Raw genomic sequence first — 19,942 nt, forward strand, 5'->3', positions numbered from 1 at the left:
CCTAAACCTCTCGAACGATCTCGAAATCGCCGTTGTCGGATCTCTCCGATGCCCGCCGCGTACCGGACACGGCAAGCGCGCCGAAACCATCGCGACTTTCTCGAACGAACTCGGAATCGCTATTGCGACCCCATTCCGGAAACCTCTCTCCGAGCCCCACGAGACTGACTGTGTAGCGGTCACGGCAAATTCCGAGGCCCAAAACCATCGCCTCGGAGGTCGACGGGAGAGGTTTCGGTTGCTCGGGGCGTAAAAAGGAGTGCAACACGAGGACTTCCCAGGGGGTCACCCATCCGAGTACTACTCTCGCCCAAGCACGCTTAACTTTGGAGTTCTGATGGGATCCGATGCTTTAGTGATGGTATGATCGCACTGGTTTCGTTTGCGTCGTCCCTCGCCTTTGTGCACGTCACGGACGGCGTATGGAGCCCCTAAACCTCTCGAACGATCTCGGAATCGCCTTTGTGGGATCTCTCCAATGCCCACCGCGTACCGGACACGGCTAGCGCGCGCCGAAACGATCGTGACTTTCTCGAACGAACTCGGAATCGCTATTGCGACCCTATTCCGGAAACGTCTCTCCGAGCCCCACGAGACTGACTGCGTAGCGGTCACGACAAATTCCGAGGCCCAAAACCATCGCCTCGGAGGTCGACGGGAGAGGTTTCGGTCGCTCGGGGCGCAAAAAGGAGTGCAACACGAGGACTTCCCAGGGGGTCACCCATCCTAGTACTACTCTCGCCCAAGCACGCTTAACTTCAAAATTCTGATGGGATCCGATGCTTTAGTGTTGGTATGATTACACTACTTTCATTTGCGTCGTTCCTCGCCTTTGTGCACGTCGCGGACGGCGTATGGAGCCCCTAAACCTCTCGAACGATCTCGGAATCGCCGTTGTCGGATCTCTCCGATGCCCACTGCGTACCGGACACGGCAAGCGCGCGCCGAAACCATCGCGACTTTCTCGAACGAACTCGGAATCGCTATTGCGACCCCATTCCGGAAACCTCTCTCCGAGCCCCACGAGACTGACTGCGTAGCGGTCACGGCAAATTCCGAGGCCCAAAACCATCGCCTCGGAGGTCGACGGGAGAGGTTTCGGTCGCTCGGGGTGCAAAAAGGAGTGCAACACGAGGACTTCCTAGGGGGTCACCCATCCTAGTACTACTCTCGCCCAAGCACGCTTAACTTCGGAGTTCTGATGGGATCCGGTGCTTTAGTGATGGTATGATCGCACTCATTTCGTGTAACACCCCTCATTTCCGAATGTTCGTATAAATTTCTGGTGATAACGTAAGCGTCTATTTTAATTGACAAAAGAAATAGAGTATGAATCAGAGGTAACTTATTTGTAAGATTTGGGAGATCTGTTCAAAAAAAAAAAAAAAAAAAATTTAAATATCATGGATATTTTTAGGGGCGTGACAGAGGTGGTATCAGAGCATGGTTTGAGGATCACTGGAATATTTGATATGTTGACGTTCAAAATATATTGAGGTCTTGTGAACTATAGTGATTGGTGAAAATTTTCTTTGATGTATTTTAGGAATCTAGGATGACGATGACATTTAGTCCTCCTACTTCATCTGATTTTGATTAATTAAGTGGGATGAAAGGGTAATCGGGGATATTGAATCAGAGTGGCGCAGCGGAAGCATGGTGGACCTAATTTCATTGGTGGTAGAAAAATGGATGATGCAAACGGAGAAGATATTTGATGTACAAAATTGTTCTGATGATCGAAAGATTTCTTTTGCTGCCTTATATTGGAAGTAGAGGCTGATCATTAATGAGAACAATGAAAAGAATTTTTGGAGATCAGTGAGAAGAATGATAAGGACAAGTTTACCAATAAGAATGTGATTGGAAATGAATCAGAAAGTGATAACAAGAGGGTCAAGACATTTGGATTTGAAAAGGGAAGTCACCACAAAAGACTCAATCATGTGTGAATTATAAGTTAAATTATGAAACAAATTTGTGTTTCAGGTGACTGGAGTCTATTTTGCTTGCGGAAAGTTGGATCATGAAATAAAAGACTGCCCTTTGAACAATAAGAAAGAGTCACTACCTCATAAATCATCTGCCCATATCAGAGTGTATGCTATCACTGAATATGATTCTAAAACTTCTGAAGTAGTGATCGAAGGTATTATGCATGCTTATGAAAGAATGCAAATATTTGTTTGACCATGGGTCCTATCTACGATTTGATTCGTAACATGTAGCCTATCACTTGGGTATTCAACCTAGACCACTGTATTATGTGATATATGTAAGTACAATCAATGGAGATTATTTGATAACGAACTTGAATCTGGTCCTCTTGTCTAATTTTTGTTGGAGAACTTGAACTTTTGCTGATTTAGTTCTCCTAGAGATTTGGAGTTTGTTAGGATCGAGAGCACTAAGAGGGGGGGGGGTGAATTAGTGCAGCGGAAATCTTACAGCGATTAAAAACCAAAAGCTGCGTTCGTTCAATAAAAACTATTATGATGCAAAAGCTAATTCTCAGTTTGTATCTAAGTGCAGTTTGCGTCTAAGCGCAGATTGCGTCTAAGCGCAGTTTGCGTCTGAACACAGTTTGCGTCTAAGCGCAGTTTTGCGTCTAAGCGCAGTTTACGTCTAAACTCAGATTTACGTCTAAACGTAGTTTTACGTCTAAACGTAGATTTACGTCTAAACGTAGTTTTACGTCTAAACGCAGATTTACGTCTAAACTCAGATTTACGTCTAAATGTAGTTTTGCGTTTAAAAGCAGTTTTGAACCTTGAAAAGCGTTTTACGTAGAAAGCAATTTGCAGTTATAAATGGAGTCCGAATGTAAGCGTAAACTGCAGTGTGAAGATCGTACGAAAACACGATTTACGTTTGAATGCAGATTCTGAAAGAACAGCACTTAGAACTTGTTCGTGAGAGCGCAGAGAGCAGTAGTAATGGAGGAGGTTTGCAGTAATGATAAAGTGCTCAAAAATAAACGCAAACCAGAGATTTAGAGTGGTTCGGTCAGCCTTGACCTACTCCACTTTTGGCTTCCTCCACCGACGAGGTTGCCGACGTCAACTAGCTGCCTTCCTTCAATGGGCGAAGGCTAACTGCCCTTTTACAGTTTCTCTCCTTTTGACAGGCTCAGGAGACAACCTTTACAGATCCTTTCTCTCCTCTCTTTACAACTCAAGACTTGAAGAACAGAAGGAGGAGAACTTTAGGACTTTACACAAATTTGAGCTCTTAGAATCACTGAAAAGATCAAGAATTCGGTGTGGATCTGTATCTTTTCAGTGCTGAATGGGTGGGGTATTTATAGGCCCCAACCCAGTTCAAATTTGGAGCTCAAAACGATCAAATCGATCAAATCCCAGAATTCTGGGATCAGGCGGTTGCACCTCTTGACTGGAGAGGTGGCACCGCCTGGCAGAGCTCGAAGACTGAGCTCAGGCGATTGCTTCTCTCTGCCAGAGCTCGAAGACTGAGCTCGGTGATTGCATCACCTGGCAGAGCTCGAAGACTGAGCTTGGTGATTGCATCACCTGGCAGAGCTCGAAACTGAGCTCGGTGGTTGCATCACCTGGCAGAGCTCCAAACTGAGCTCAGGCTGATGCACCTCTCTGCCAGAGCTCGAAGACTGAGCTCGGTGATTGCATCACCTGGCAGGGCTCGAGACTGAGCTCAGGCTGATGCACCTCTCTGCCAGAGCTCGAAGACTGAGCTCGGTGGTTGCATCGCCTGGCGGAGCTCGAAACTTGAGCTCTGGCGGTGCTACCTCTTGGCAGAGGAGGTTGCACCGCCCAGTCTAGCTCGAAGACTGAGCTCTGGGCGGTTGCACCTCTCGGCTGGGGCGGTTGCACCTCCCAGCCTCGCAGCCCTGGCGGTTGCACCTCCTGGCTGGGGCGGTTGCACCTCCCAACCCCACAGCCCAGGCGGTTGCACCTCCTGGCTGGGGCGGTTGCACCTCCTGGTGCAATCAGGGTCCGAATGGTTCACTCCATTCGGCCCACTTTGAATCTTTTCAGGGGCCCAATTGCCCCAAGATTAAGCTAATGGGATCACCTCCCATTTTCATGCTTAATCATCATGCTAACTACGATTAACTCTAAGACAACTTCTGCAGCTTTGCTCCGATGCGTCAATCGCTTCTTCCGGCGAGTTTCCGGCCAACTTCCGTCGATCAACCGATAACCCTCGGTGATCCTTCTGCGGACATCCGGCATACTCCTGGACTTTGCGACGATCCACTTGGCGAGTTCTGACGAGCTTCGCTTGGCAAGCTTCTGGACTTCTCGGATCTGTCCTCGCTGAACCTCCGACGACCGTCCGAACTTCCGTCGAACTCTCGAACTCCCAACGTGATCATGATCTTGACTCCGGCGCAACACCTGCTGCTTGTCTTACTCTTATCGTAGTTAATCCTGCACACTTATCTCAACACATAGATTAGACAACAAATGACAATTGACTTCATCATCAAAATCCGAGATTCAACAATCTCCCCCTTTTTGATGATGACAATCAATTGATAATGGAGTTATCCTTAACTCCCCCTGTCTATATGCCATAGTTGAGATAAGTCAACCTTGAATTCAAGACTAAGAATTCAAGTGACGTATTGATAAGTTAGATCAGTTAAACTTATCAATACTCCCATCATGATACCTATCATGATGTATCTCTTCAAGGATGATGTCAAAGCTTGACATTCATCATCACGTTTGTATTATGGTGTTTGTAACTGTTCATCATGTAAACATATAAAGCTACGAAGGACTTTTTACATGATGCACACATTTGAGATTTTCTAGCAAGTTTGCATTTACTTCACAAAATAGGATATCAAATCAAGATATGATGCAAACTATAGCACATGTTCACATATCTCTTGGTGATGCAAGGATGGCATAACATTGTTTATAGCATCACTCAAGTATTTGCAACTATGACATAGATATGATGATGGCAGTTCAGCTATGACATAGTGTTTATCAATTCATATGTTTCTCCCCCTTTGTCATCAACAAAAAGCATGATAGCATTATCAAGCATATAAAGGAAGTCATGACACATATATCTTTTTATTATTTTTGCTTGACGGAGGAAAGTCATTTTTCAAAGAGTTTTCATAAGAGTGTACAAGAACATCCCATTTTTAGCATACAAACCGAAAAATGAACTTCTTACCTGCATCTGGTTAAAAATATTTGTCACATAATTTGCAACATGTTATTTGATCAAGCGTTTGTCAAGGCATGTAATAGTAATAACTTCCGAAAAATAATTTTAACTAGTTAAAGTATTCGGACAATTCAACATTCCTAATTCTCTTCTTATGTAATCAAATTGTTCTTCACATAGGGGTTTTGTAAAAATGTCAGCTAGTTGATGTTTAGTATCAATGAATTCTATGGTTACGTCATGATTGGTGACATGATCTCGTATAAAGTGATGTCTAATATCAATATGTTTTGTTCTTGAGTGTTGTATAGGATTTTTGGTTAAGCATATTGCACTTGTGTTATCACATTTAATTGGAATATTTCTGAGATAAACTTTATAATCTTCTAAGGTATTTTTCATCCATACAACTTGTGCACAGCATGCACTTGCTGCAATATATTCAGCTTCGGTTGTTGATAGTGCAACTGAGTTTTGTTTCTTTGATGACCAGGAAACAAGGGCATGTCCTAAAAATTGACATGATCCTGATGTGCTTTTTCTATCTAATCTACACCCAGCAAAGTCAGCATCAGCAAAAGCAATTAACTCAAAATTTTCTGATTTTGGGTACCATAATCCTAGATTTGTGGTACCATTAAGATATCTAAATATTCTTTTAACTGCTTTGAGATGAGACATCTTAGGGTTTGATTGAAATCTAGCACAAAGTCCTACACTGAACATGATGTCTGGTCTGGTTGCAGTGAGGTAAAGTAAACTTCCTATCATACCCCTATAAGTTTTTTGATCAAAGCTTTCTCCACTTTCATCAATTTCTAATTTAGTGGAGGTGCACATAGGAGTGTTACTGGCCTTTGAGTTGTTCATATTAAACCTTTTTAATAAATTCATGGCATATTTAGCTTGACTAATAAAGATGCCATTGCTTAGTTGTTTGATTTGTAAACCTAAGAAGAATGTTAATTCTCCCATTAAGCTCATTTCGAATTCAAGACTCATAGTTTTACCAAACGATTCACAAAGAGATTCATTTGTAGAGCCAAAGATGATATCATCAACATAAATCTGAACAATGAGAAAATTATTTTCAAAATTCTTGATAAACAATGTAGTATCAACCTTGCCTTTTATGAAATTATTTTCAATGAGAAAAGAACTAAGTCTCTCATACCAAGCCCTTGGGGCTTGTTTTAAACCATAGAGAGCTTTAGTTAGTCTAAACACATGATTAGGGTAGCCATTATTTTCAAATCCAGGGGGTTGTTCAACATAAACTTCTTCGGAAATGAAACCATTTAGAAAAGCGCTTTTAACATCCATTTGAAATAACTTAAAATTATTGCAACTGGCGTAGGCAAGGAGCATCCTTATGGCTTCCAATCGAGCCACAGGTGCGAAGGTTTCTTCGTAATCGATACCTTCTTCTTGGTTGAAACCTTTGGCCACTAATCTAGCCTTGTTTCTAACCACGATACCATTTTCATCTTGCTTGTTTCTAAAGACCCATTTAGTACTAATAACTAAATGGTCATTTGGCCTAGGAACAAGCGTCCACACCTCATTTCTCTCAAATTGATTTAATTCATCTTGCATTGCGATAATCCATGAATCATCTTTCATGGCTTCATCAACACATTTGGGTTCAATTTGGGAGAGAAAGGCGGCGTTGGCACAAAAGTTTTTAAAAGAAGATCGTGTTTGAACCCCCTTTGATGTGTCTCCTAGGATTAGCTCCTTAGGATGAGCATCTATATACTTCCAATCCTTGGGTAAGGATATTTCGGAAGTGGATGCATCCAAGTTGTTAATTGGAGACGGGGTTTCGTTTAAATTCAAGGAATCAAAATCATCATCAAGATCATTTTTCTTAATTTCTGAAATCTCATTGAAAACAACATGGATGGATTCTTCAATAACTAAGGTTCTTTTATTGAAGATGCGAAAAGCTTTAGAAACCGAAGAATAACCAAGAAAGATTCCTTCATCAGATTTAGCATCGAATTTTCCTAAGTTATCCTTTTCATTCAAGATAAAACACTTACACCCAAAGACTTTGAAATATGAGACATTGGGTTTTTTGTTATTCCATAACTCATAAGGAGTTTTGGTGAGTAAGGGTCTTACTAGGACTCTATTTAAAATATAGCATGCAGTGTTTACAGCTTCGGCCCAAAAATATTTGGGTAGGCTATGTTCATTCAACATTGTTCTTGCCATTTCTTGTAAATTTCGATTTTTTCTTTCTACTACCCCATTTTGTTGAGGATTTCTTGGAGTAGAGAAATTATGGTTATATCCGTTGAGTTCACAGAATTCTTGGAAGTCATGGTTTTGAAATTCTCCACCATGATCACTTCTAATTGACGAAATCATAGATCCTTTTTCATTTTGAACAAGTTTACAAAACTTGGTAAAATATCTAAAGCATTCATTTTTCTGTTTTAAGAAGTAGGTCCATGTATATCTGCTATAGTCATCAATAATGACAAAGGCGTATTTGCTACCTCCTAGACTCGATGTAGAGATTGGTCCGAACAAGTCCATATGGATCAATTGTAAGGGCCTAGAGGTGCTTATTTGATTCTTAGCTTTGAAGCTACCCTTAATTTGCTTACCTAATTGGCAAGCATCGCATACATTATCTTTGATGAACTTGATATGAGGAATTCCTCTTACAAGTTCTCTAGATGATACTTGAGTGATTAGTTTCATGCTAGCATGACCTAATCTTCTATGCCATAGCCAAGCATCCTCATTCATAACGGCAAGGCACATTTCATCACATAAGTCATTGATGTTAATAGTGTATACGTTGTTTTGTTTTAATGCAATCATAGATATATTTTTGTGTGGTTTTTCAATGATACAAGCATTAGATTCAAATCTTATAATATATCCTTTATCACATAATTGACTAATGCTCAAGAGGTTATGTTTTAAACCATCAACTAGTAAAACATCTTCAATAGAGAGGTTGGATTTGTTACCTATGGTTCCTTTGCCAATGATTTTACCTTTGTTGTTGTCTCCGAAGGTGACATATCCTTCGTCTATGCTAGTGAGCTTAGAGAATTGAGATGGATCTCCGGTCATATGCCTTGAGCATCCACTATCAAGGTACCATTTCTTGCTCCTAGCTTGCGATTGTTTAGTTTTCTACAAGAAAGGATGATGTTTAGGTACCCACTTGCTTTTGGGTGCCTCATAAATAGATCTACATTTCTTATCATGTTGCATAGAGTTTATCATGGTTCCCTTAGGAACCCAAATTAATTTGTTTGGACTTATTTTCTTGAATGGACAACAATGTGTCTTGTGTCCAGATTTACAACAAAAGTTGCACTTGGTTTGGTGTTGAACATGTAAGATGGGGCCTTTTACAAAGGTAGTTGGATTTCGGTGAGGACTCCTCACAAATCCAATCCCACTTCTTTTGGGAATGTGACCCTTGTTTGCAAGGATCATGTTTAATGACTTGCTACCAACCTCGAATTTCTTCAAGGTGTCCTTGAGTAGCAGGTTTTCTTTTTGCATAGTTTCTAAATCATGACATTTGATACATGAATTTAAACTATCATGATGTTCGACTTTTAACTTATCAAACTCACAGGTAAGACTATCATGCATCTTTTTCAGCAATTTATATTTTCTACTTATACTCTTGCATTCGTCAAATAAATCATTGAAAGCATTTAATAATTCATCGAAAGATAAATCAGCATCTATTGAATTTGTTACCTCGTCTTCGATGGCCATTAAGGCGTAATGAGCAACTTGCTCGGTGTTGGACTCCTCTTCCTCAGATGCGCTCGAATCATCCCATGTTGCTTGGAGCGCCTTCTTCTTTGTTGTTCTTTTCTTGACTTGGGGACAATCACTTTTGTAGTGTCCCGGCTTTTTGCATTCATAGCAGATCACTTGGTCCTTTTTAGGTTCAAGTTTATTTTTTGCATCATTCTTAAATTTGTTTCTTTTAAAGAACTTTTTAAACTTTCTTGTTAGTAGTGCCAAGTCATCATCACAGTCCTCATCACTTGAGTTTTCTCTCAAGTGGCATTCTGACGTTTTGAGTGCCATATCCTTCCTGTTCTTTGGAAGGATGTCTTCTTGCTCTTCATGAGCTTTACAAGTCATTTCATAGGTCATTAGTGACCCGATTAGTTCTTCAAGAGGGAAATTTCGCAGATCTTTTGCCTCTTGAATAGCGGTGACTTTAGGATCCCAACTCTTAGGAAGGGATCTTAGTATCTTATTAACAAGCTCAAAATCCGAAAAGCTCTTTCCGAGTCCTTTTAAACCGTTGACGACATCCGTGAAACGGGTAAACATGTCGCCAATGGTTTCACTCGGTTTCATCCGAAAGAGTTCGAAAGAGTGTAACAGCAAATTGATTTTTGACTCTTTTACTCTACTTGTGCCCTCATGGGTCACTTCGAGTGTGTGCCAAATATCAAATGCAGTTTCACAAGTTGAAACACGGTTAAACTCGTTTTTATCGAGTGCACAAAATAAGGCATTCATAGCCTTTGCATTTAGAGCGAAAGCCTTCTTCTCCAAATCATTCCAATCGATCATTGGAAGAGAAGACTTTGAAAAACCATTCTCGACAAGATTCCATAATTCAAAATCCATAGAAATAAGAAAGATCCTCATTCGGGTTTTCCAGTAGGTGTAGTCCGTCCCATTAAACATGGGTGGACGTGTAATAGAATGGCCCTCTTGGTTTCCGGCGTAAGCCATCTCTCTTGGGTTTTAATCCTTTTGAGAGTTAACCGGGCTCTGATACCAATTGTTAGGATCGAGAGCACTAAGAGGGGGGGGGTGAATTAGTGCAGCGGAAATCTTACAGCGATTAAAAACCAAAAGCTACGTTCGTTCAATAAAAACTATTATGATGCAAAAGCTAATTCTCAGTTTGTATCTAAGTGCAGTTTGCGTCTAAGCGCAGATTGCGTCTAAGCGCAGTTTGCGTCTGAACACAGTTTGCGTCTAAGCGCAGTTTTGCGTCTAAGCGCAGTTTACGTCTAAACTCAGATTTACGTCTAAACGCAGTTTTACGTCTAAACGTAGATTTACGTCTAAACGTAGTTTTACGTCTAAACGCAGATTTACGTCTAAACTCAGATTTACGTCTAAATGTAGTTTTGCGTTTAAAAGCAGTTTTGAACCTTGAAAAGCGTTTTACGTAGAAAGCAATTTGCAGTTATAAATGGAGTCCGAATGTAAGCGTAAACTGCAGTGTGAAGATCGTACGAAAACACGATTTACGTTTGAATGCAGATTCTGAAAGAACAGCACTTAGAACTTGTTCGTGAGAGCGCAGAGAGCAGTAGTAATGGAGGAGGTTTGCAGTAATGATAAAGTGCTCAAAAATAAACGCAAACCAGAGATTTAGAGTGGTTCGGTCAGCCTTGACCTACTCCACTTTTGGCTTCCTCCACCGACGAGGTTGCCAACGTCAACTAGCTGCCTTCCTTCAATGGGCGAAGGCTAACTGCCCTTTTACAGTTTCTCTCCTTTTGACAGGCTCAGGAGACAACCTTTACAGATCCTTTCTCTCCTCTCTTTACAACTCAAGACTTGAAGAACAGAAGGAGGAGAACTTTAGGACTTTACACAAATTTGAGCTCTTAGAATCACTGAAAAGATCAAGAATTCGGTGTGGATCTGTATCTTTTCAGTGCTGAATGGGTGGGGTATTTATAGGCCCCAACCCAGTTCAAATTTGGAGCTCAAAACGATCAAATCGATCAAATCCCAGAATTCTGGGATCAGGCGGTTGCACCTCTTGACTGGAGAGGTGGCACCGCCTGGCAGAGCTCGAAGACTGAGCTCAGGCGATTGCTTCTCTCTGCCAGAGCTCGAAGACTGAGCTCGGTGATTGCATCACCTGGCAGAGCTCGAAGACTGAGCTTGGTGATTGCATCACCTGGCAGAGCTCGAAACTGAGCTCGGTGGTTGCATCACCTGGCAGAGCTCCAAACTGAGCTCAGGCTGATGCACCTCTCTGCCAGAGCTCGAAGACTGAGCTCGGTGATTGCATCACCTGGCAGGGCTCGAGACTGAGCTCAGGCTGATGCACCTCTCTGCCAGAGCTCGAAGACTGAGCTCGGTGGTTGCATCGCCTGGCGGAGCTCGAAACTTGAGCTCTGGCGGTGCTACCTCTTGGCAGAGGAGGTTGCACCGCCCAGTCTAGCTCGAAGACTGAGCTCTGGGCGGTTGCACCTCTCGGCTGGGGCGGTTGCACCTCCCAGCCTCGCAGCCCTGGCGGTTGCACCTCCTGGCTGGGGCGGTTGCACCTCCCAACCCCACAGCCCAGGCGGTTGCACCTCCTGGCTGGGGCGGTTGCACCTCCTGGTGCAATCAGGGTCCGAATGGTTCACTCCATTCGGCCCACTTTGAATCTTTTCAGGGGCCCAATTGCCCCAAGATTAAGCTAATGGGATCACCTCCCATTTTCATGCTTAATCATCATGCTAACTACGATTAACTCTAAGACAACTTCTGCAGCTTTGCTCCGATGCGTCAATCGCTTCTTCCGGCGAGTTTCCGGCCAACTTCCGTCGATCAACCGATAACCCTCGGTGATCCTTCTGCGGACATCCGGCATACTCCTGGACTTTGCGACGATCCACTTGGCGAGTTCTGACGAGCTTCGCTTGGCAAGCTTCTGGACTTCTCGGATCTGTCCTCGCTGAACCTCCGACGACCGTCTGAACTTCCGTCGAACTCTCGAACTCCCAACGTGATCATGATCTTGACTCCGGCGCAACACCTGCTGCTTGTCTTACTCTTATCGTAGTTAATCCTGCACACTTATCTCAACACATAGATTAGACAACAAATGACAATTGACTTCATCATCAAAATCCGAGATTCAACAGAGTTATGATATTATACTTGGTATGGATTGACTATCTTCTTATCATACCAGTATGGATTGGTATATAATGAATGATCACTTTTTGCATATTTGATCAGCCGATCTTTTATTTTGAGAGTATTGGATATTATTTATCTCCTTGCCTAATGTATCCCAGGATGACTTGTTTGGATTACCTCCAAATATGATTTTGCTTTTGATTTGGTCCTTGGGACAATCCCAATATCTAAGCCTCTCTACAGAAAGATATCATTTGAGTAAGTGGAATTGGGAAAGCAACTACAAGAATTATTAAATGAGGATTTTATTTGGCTTAATATTTCACCATGGGGTGCTCCGGTGTTAGTTAAAAAGATGGAGGGAATATTGAGATTTTGTATTGATTATGGATAGTTGAATCAGGTGACCATAAGAAACGAGTATTTTTTTGAAGTAACGACTTACCTGATCAACTGCAGGGTGCACAAGTATTCTCTAAGATTGACCTGAGGTCAGGTTACTATCAGTTAAAGATCAAGGAGGAGGATATTTCAAAAACAGCTTTCAGAACTCGATATGGTCATTATGAATTCTTGGTGATGCCGTTTGGTTTGACAAATGCCCCTACAGCTTTTATGGAACTAATGAATAGGATATTTCAACCGCTCTTGGATATCTGTGTAATTGTATTTATTGATGACATATTGGTGTATTCAAAGAGTAACCAGGAGCATGAGGAACACTTGAGTGATGTGTTGTCCATACTAAGAGAAAAGAAGTTGTATGCGAAGTTCAGCAAATGTGAATTTTGGTTGAATGAAGTTGCTTTCTTAGGCCATGTGATTTCAGGGAAGGGTATATCTGTTGATCCAAGGAAAATAGAAGCTGTAGTTGAATGGGAAGTACCAACAAATGTAACAGAGGTTAGAAGTTTCTTGGGCATGGCAGGTTATTACAGGAGATTTGTGGAGGGATTTTCTCGAATTGCTCAACCTCTCACCAAACTCACTAAGAAGAATATGAAATTTGTATGGGGCGATGATTGTGAGCAAAGCTTTCAAGAGTTAAAAAGAAGATTGACTAGTGCCCCTATTCTCACTATTCCAAGTGGTAGTGAGGGATTTGTAGTTTATACTGATGCTTCAAGAAAGGGCCTAGGATGTGTTTTGATGCAGGAAAGGAGAGTCATACTTCGAAGTACACCATACATCCTGGGAGCACTAAGATGTATAGAGATCTTCAAAGTCATTATTGGTGGGAAGGTATGAAGAAGGAAATTGCAATGTATGTTTCAAAATGTTTGACTTGTCAGCAAATCAAAGTAGAACACCAAAGACCTGGAGGGTTGCTGCAACCTTTAGTTATACCTGAATGGAAATGGGAATGTATTACTATGGATTTTGTTTCAGGACTACCCAGAACCTCGAGGAAGCATGATGCTATTTGGGTTATCATTGATAGGTTAACAAAATCTGCACATTTCCTTCCGATTAATATGACTTATTCGCTTGATAGACTTGCAGATTTATATGTTAATGAAATAGTAAGACTTCATGGTATTCCAAAGGAGATCATCTCTGATAGAGACTCCAGATTTCTCTCTAGATTCTGGAGAAGATTACAGGAATCTATGGGCACTAAAGTTAAGTTTAGCACTGCATATCATCCTCAGACCGATGGTCAGTCAGAAAGAACAATTCAAACACTTGAGGATTTGCTTAGAGCCTATGTTATGGATTGGAAAGGTGAATGGGATAAGAATATTTCACTTGTTGAGTTCACGTATAACAATAGTTATCATTCAAGTATTCAGATGGCTCCTTATGAAGCTTTATATGGGCGAAAGTGCATAACACCTATATGTTGGGAGGAAGTTGGGGACAGAAAGTTGTTAGCACCGGACCAGGTACAAGAAACTGCCGAGAAAATTCAAGTTATAAGGAAAAGGTTAAAAGCTGCTCAAAGTCGTCAAAAGAGTTATGCCGATAATAGGAGACGAGATATTGAGTTTGAAATCGGAGATTTTGTATTCTTAAAAGTCTCCCCTTCCAAAGGCATTATAAGGTTTGGGAAGAAAGGAAAGTTAAGCCCAAGATTTATTGGACCTTTTGAGGTTCTTGAGAGGGTTGGTTCTGTCGCTTACAGGATTGCCTTACCACCAGCATTGAGCCATGTCCATGATATATTTCATGTCTCGATGATTAGAAAGTATATGTATGACCCTTCTCACATCATTAAGTATGAGCTGGTGGAGTTCGATAAAGATTTATCCTATGTGGAAGAGCCTATTCAGATTATTGATAAGAAAGAAAAAGTCCTAAGGAATCGGGTCATCCCACTGGTTCAAGTAAATTGGAGACATCATTTTGGAGAAGAGACAACTTGGGAGCTAGAAGAGGAAATGAAAAAGGTGTATCATCGTCTTTTCATCGAATAGAGGTACGATAAATTTAGAGGACTAAATTTTTCTTTTAAGGGGGGGAGAGTGTAACACCCCTCATTTCCGAATGTTCGTATAAATTTCTGGTGATAACGTAAGCATCTATTTTAATTGACAAAAGAAATAGAGTATGAATCAGAGGTAACTTATTTGTAAGATTTGGGAGATCTGTTCAAAAAAAAAAAAAGAGAAAAGAAAGAATCTGAGGACCTATATGTAAACCCTAAGGACCAAATCGTGAATATGATAAAAACAAGGACTAAACTGCAAAATGCACCAAATGACAAATTCCACCGCTTAAGCCTCTCTGCCTTCGTTCTTAAGGAAGCAGAGGAGGCAGCTCGTGGGTGATCAGGGAAAGAAAGAAAGAAAGAAGAAGAAGAAGAAGAAGAAGAAGAGAAAGAAAATTGGGGCTTTTAGGGTTCTTGCTTTAATCTTGTCATTTCGGGTCAAAATTTCCAAAGGCAAGTGTTCTAACCCCATCCTACAGTAGTATTAGACTCTGTTTTTATGTTGATTCAAAATAAATTGGAAGATTTCTATTTAGAAACTGATATGTCTCTCCTTGGACATAAAACCATGGATTCTGAAAGTTTTTTTTTTTCGGTAAACTGACCCCTAAGCACTGTTTCAGCTATAAGTTTTAGTACAGAATGAGGATTCAGGCAGGAACTATTTTTGTTTGAAATTAGACTCGTATATATTTCTTTTGACACCGATTTTGTAGATTTTGGACACCGAATACTTACCCAAAAATTTGTTTCAAAAGAGCCTATAGACGCTGTAAAACAGAGTTCAAGATTTCTGACCTTTCGATACTAAAACGCCTATAACTCCCTGTTGAAAATTCTGGTTTGTACCAAAATGATTTTATTTGAAAATAGACTTGAAATTCTCTCTTTTGACATATAGTTTGAAAATTTTGGAGTTCAATTGCCCACCCTATCGTCTGTTGAATCCGACCTTATAAATTCTGCAAAACAGTGATTGTGATTTTGACCTTGTGTTACCAAATCAGAGGTAACTCTGTGTTGGGAGCCCTGTTTCATATGAAATCTGTTCCATCCGAATATAGATTGATATATGGTTCGACCATAGCCTTCTTATGGGTATTGGAGCATAATTGTTATTCTGAAATATTTGTTTGATGTGCCACTGGAATTCTGTCCGAAATCGAGCTTTGGTCGATTTCGCGTATTCTGTTCCATTTCCTTTGGATACTTGAATTCGCCTAATCTTCTTATTGGAATTGAGCTGATTATGATTGTTTGGAATCCCTGTACACTCTTGCTTTCATTTCTTTCCTAAAATGAATACTTTTGTGAGAGATTTGTTCCTTGCATCACATTGCTTTTGAAAAGGCACATGTACGTTTGGTTGTTCCGCGTGTGCTTCCGTTATATGCTACTTATTGTTGAAACTGCCTTCTTGTACTCTGGTGTGTGGGATTGTCTGGACCTTTGCCAGAAATGGTAAAGGGTATGCGCTGATTTGCCCGCTTTGTGGGGTCCCGCTTTGTGGGATATTCTGGTATGCGCTTATTTGCCCGCTTTGTGGGGTCCCGCTTTGTGGGATATTCTGGTATGCGCTTATTTGCCCGCTTTGTGGGGTCCCGCTTTGTGGGATATTGCTTAGAGCCTGCGATGCTCTGCCGGCCCCCTTTGACTTCACCTAGACGTGGGTGGATGGAGCTCCCAGACGTGGGAGACTTTTGTCAGGTGGTCATTCAGAAATAGATGAATCACATTCTGACTGAGATCCCACTACACCCTCTATATGTTTGATATGACATCCAGAGTTTTGGTGAGTTATTTCTGTTCGTGCTCTGGATAGTTATGATATGATTGCAACGTCAAGGATGATGTTCCCTACAACGTGATGGCAGAGGCCATGGATGAGAGTTGCAGTCTGTCTTTCCATCGACCAAACGGACTGCTTGGAGAACACAGAGGTGTTGAAGCAGGGGGTCGAAAGGGGCGAGGAAGCGACGATGAGTCCAGAGGGACTTAGCTACCCAAAATCAAGCATCAGTTAGAATGGAGGTGGACTCAGAGGAGTGCCACGGAGACATCTCTACTGATTGTGAAGGAAAGGGATACAGAGGCGAGGCGACGGATAGTAGGGCCATGGGCATGGCAGCGCCATGGTACCGCAGAGGCGGGACTTCCGTGCAAGTCATTGATCCCTTGCTCTCACGGAGGGAGAGCGCTTGGTCGTGAAAGGGGCCGAGGAGGTGGAGCATGCAGAGGCAATCTCCAAGTACCGAGACAAGGCTGAAGGGCAGAGGCCAAGAAACTTCGTAAGACCGGTGTCAACAAGTTTCTCATCAAGATAGCCGTAAGTGAAGGACTTCGGGTCAAGCAAGAGTGCACGACCAAGGAACGAAGCAGGCAGTACGTGGTGCTGTACCTTTGCTACTCAGTGGAGTAGGCGGCAGGGTTGATGGAGAAGACGGTACAATCCCAGAGGCGACCTCATCTATCAAAGAATTACTCCAAGTTGGGGTGAAAACTTCCTGCATTCCAGAAGTTCAATGGCATTGAGAAGGTGAATCACAGTAGCTAACTCAACGCAAGGAGTGCAAACACTTCAAGTGCTTCAGAAGTGTGAGCAAAGAGCAGGCGAAGGCCAGTAACCAGCTCGATGCATGAAGTACAACCTCGAGGAGGCGGGCGAAGTCAAGTAACCTTTGCCTTCTCAACTCTTAAGAGAATGGGCGAAACCGAGTACCCCAGTTCTCTTATCTATCCAGCAGAGGAGCTCTGCACAAGTTCAAAGACCCTTCGAAGATAATGGAAGACAATAGTTGTCAAAATCCTCACCAACGGTGATCAGTGCTACTGAGAGTAGATTGTCCGCTTCATTTCCCAACGAAATGCCAATCGAAAGCGAAAGTGATGCGAACCTACTTGGATGTGACAACTAACTGAAAGAAGAGTCAATGAGCAGATTTTGTGGAGGAAGGACCCAAAACTTCAGAAGTTTGCGAGGCGATGCTCGTTAAAGCTCCAACAAGCATCCACCCAGTTCAAGCAGCATGTGGAAATTTTGAGAAACTGGCGCAGTAAGAATGGTCTTTTCCTTCATTTGGTGGATCCGCAGGAATCAACGAGGATCAATACAACTCAGCCAACCCCACACCAGAGTCAGAGTCATTGGCGAGTTGAAGCAGCATGGCGGATCAAAGGTTCGACTACTCAAAAACAGCAGCGGAGAGCAGCTGGGAGCCAGGAGGCGCATTGCAGCTGGAGCGGAAGATTGAAGACTCAGCAAAGGCGAAGAGTTGCAGTGTTCACAAAGGCTTCGACGAGGACGTCGAAGGGATAAGTGGGGGAGAATGTAACGGACAAACTTCTAAACAAGATGTTGGATGTAATGCTTATGTCTGTCCGTTGTCTTTTGGCATGTTCATGCCTTGTACAGAATGTAAAGGGGCGGTCGAAGGCTTAATAGTCCCATTTTAGTTGGGTTGGTGGCCTCTTTAGGCTTGTAAATAAAGGTTGTGTCATGTGGACACGTTCGAGAGCTTTTCGGTCTGTAATGGACCATTTTACCCTTTGTTGTGCAACTATTCAGAGCTTGTAAAGTCTGTTTGTAATTTGCATTGTCTATGAAGTGTTTTTCGGACATGTTTGCTTGTGGATCCCGATTGAGGCGTTCTCTTTAACCCGTTCTCTCTTTTGTTGGTCCTAAGGGACAATGGGAGGCTTCGGGGAGGCTGACCTTTGCGGACGGACGCGCGAGGGTGCCGCACGCCTTAGGCAAAACCAGCTAAGGTCGTGACACTATGGAGCCCCTAAACCTCTCGAACGATCTCGGAATCGCCGTTGTCGGATCTCTCCGATGCCCACCGCGTACCGGACACGGCAAGCGTGCGCCGAAACCATCGCGACTTTCTCGAACGAACTCGGAATCGCTATTGCGACCCCATTCCGGAAACCTCTCTCCGAGCCCCACGAGACTGACTGCGTAGCGGTCACGGCAAATTCCGAGGCCCAAAACCATCGCCTCGGAGGTCGACGGGAGAGGTTTCGGTCGCTCGGGGCGCAAAAAGGGGTGCAACACGAGGACTTCCCAGGGGGTCAGCCATCCTAGTACTACTCTCGCCCAAGCACGCTTAACTTTGAAGTTCTGATGGGATCCGGTGCTTTAGTGCTGTTATGATCGGACTCATTTCGTTTGCGTCGTCCCTCGGCTTTGTGCACGTCGCGGACGGCGTATGGAGCCCCTAAACCTCTCGAACGATCTCGGAATCGTCGTTGTCGGATCTCTCCGATGCCCACCGCGTACCGGACACGGCAAGCGCGCGCCGAAACCATCGCAACATTCTCGAACGAACTCGGAATCACAATTGCGACCCCATTCCGGAAACCTCTCTCCGAGCCCCACGAGACTGACTGCGTAGCGGTCACGGCAAATTCCGAGGCCCAAAACCATCGCCTCAGAGGTCGACGGGAGAGGTTTCGGTCGCTCGGGGCGCAAAAAGTAGTGCAACATTAGGACTTCCCAGGGGGTCACCCATCCTAGTACTACTCTCGCCCAAGCACGCTTAACTTCGGAGTTCTGATGGGATCCGATGCTTAAGTGTTGGTATGATCGTACACCTTTCGTTTGCGTCGTTCCTCGCCTTTGTGCGGGTTTCGGTCGCTCGGGGCGTAAAAAGGAGTGCAACACGAGGACTTCCCACGGGGTCACCCATCCTAGTACTACTCTCGCCCAAGCACGCTTGACTTCGGAGTTCTGATGGGATCCGGTGCTTTAGTGCTAGTATGATCGCACTCGTTTCGTTTGCGTCGTCCCTCGCCTTTGTGCACGTCGCGGACGGCGAATTCCCAGGGGGTCACTCCTCGCCTTTGTGCGGGTTTCGGTCGCTCGGGGCGTAAAAAGGAGTGCAACACGAGGACTTCCCAGTGGGTCACCCATCCTAGTACTACTCTGGCCCAAGCATGCTTAACTTCGAAGTTCTAATGGGATCCAGTGCTTTAGTGCTGGTATGATCGGACTCCTTTCGTTTGCGTCGTCCCTCGCCTTTGTGCACGTCGCGGACAGCGTATGGAGACCCTAAACCTCTCGAACGATCTCGGAATCGCCGTTGTCGGATCTCAACGATGCCCACCGCGTGCCGGATACGGCAAGCGCGCGCCGGACTTCCCAGGGGGTCACCCATCCTAGTACTACTCTCGCCCAAGCACGCTTAACTTCGGAGTTCTGATGGGATCCGGTGCTTTAGTGCTGGTATGATCGGACTCCTTTCGTTTGCGTCGTCCCTCGCCTTTGTGCACGTCGCGGACGGCGTATGGAGACCCAAAACCTTTCGAACGATCTCGGAATCGCCGTTGTCGGATCTCAACGATGCCCACCGCGTACCGGACACGGCAAACGCGCGCCGAAACCATCGCGACTTTCTCGAACAAACTCGGAATCGCTATTGCGACCCCATTCCGGAAACCTCTCTCCGAGCCCCACGA

General features: G+C 43.6%; 8 non-coding genes across 8 annotated transcripts; all 8 read right to left on the reverse strand.

Moving 5' to 3' along the window:
- Positions 1 to 256: 256 nt before the first annotated feature.
- Positions 257 to 375, reverse strand: LOC135590581 (5S ribosomal RNA). The gene has a single exon (XR_010477988.1). It is a non-coding gene; the product is annotated as a 5S ribosomal RNA (ribosomal RNA).
- A 313-nt stretch (positions 376 to 688) lies between these two features.
- On the reverse strand, positions 689 to 807 carry LOC135590912 (5S ribosomal RNA). Its single transcript, XR_010478316.1, has one exon. It is a non-coding gene; the product is annotated as a 5S ribosomal RNA (ribosomal RNA).
- Positions 808 to 1,120: 313 nt separating this feature from the next.
- On the reverse strand, positions 1,121 to 1,239 carry LOC135589343 (5S ribosomal RNA). The gene has a single exon (XR_010476752.1). It is a non-coding gene; the product is annotated as a 5S ribosomal RNA (ribosomal RNA).
- Positions 1,240 to 18,527: 17,288 nt separating this feature from the next.
- Positions 18,528 to 18,646, reverse strand: LOC135590974 (5S ribosomal RNA). Its single transcript, XR_010478377.1, has one exon. It is a non-coding gene; the product is annotated as a 5S ribosomal RNA (ribosomal RNA).
- Positions 18,647 to 18,959: 313 nt separating this feature from the next.
- Positions 18,960 to 19,078, reverse strand: LOC135591484 (5S ribosomal RNA). The gene has a single exon (XR_010478535.1). It is a non-coding gene; the product is annotated as a 5S ribosomal RNA (ribosomal RNA).
- A 58-nt stretch (positions 19,079 to 19,136) lies between these two features.
- Positions 19,137 to 19,255, reverse strand: LOC135592023 (5S ribosomal RNA). The gene has a single exon (XR_010478789.1). It is a non-coding gene; the product is annotated as a 5S ribosomal RNA (ribosomal RNA).
- Positions 19,256 to 19,360: 105 nt separating this feature from the next.
- On the reverse strand, positions 19,361 to 19,479 carry LOC135590931 (5S ribosomal RNA). The gene has a single exon (XR_010478335.1). It is a non-coding gene; the product is annotated as a 5S ribosomal RNA (ribosomal RNA).
- A 127-nt stretch (positions 19,480 to 19,606) lies between these two features.
- On the reverse strand, positions 19,607 to 19,723 carry LOC135591415 (5S ribosomal RNA). Its single transcript, XR_010478513.1, has one exon. It is a non-coding gene; the product is annotated as a 5S ribosomal RNA (ribosomal RNA).
- Positions 19,724 to 19,942: the final 219 nt, after the last annotated feature.

The sequence above is a fragment of the Musa acuminata genome, chromosome BXJ1-8, assembly GCF_036884655.1.
Source record: "Musa acuminata AAA Group cultivar baxijiao chromosome BXJ1-8, Cavendish_Baxijiao_AAA, whole genome shotgun sequence".
Classification (NCBI taxonomy): Eukaryota; Viridiplantae; Streptophyta; class Magnoliopsida; order Zingiberales; family Musaceae; genus Musa; species Musa acuminata.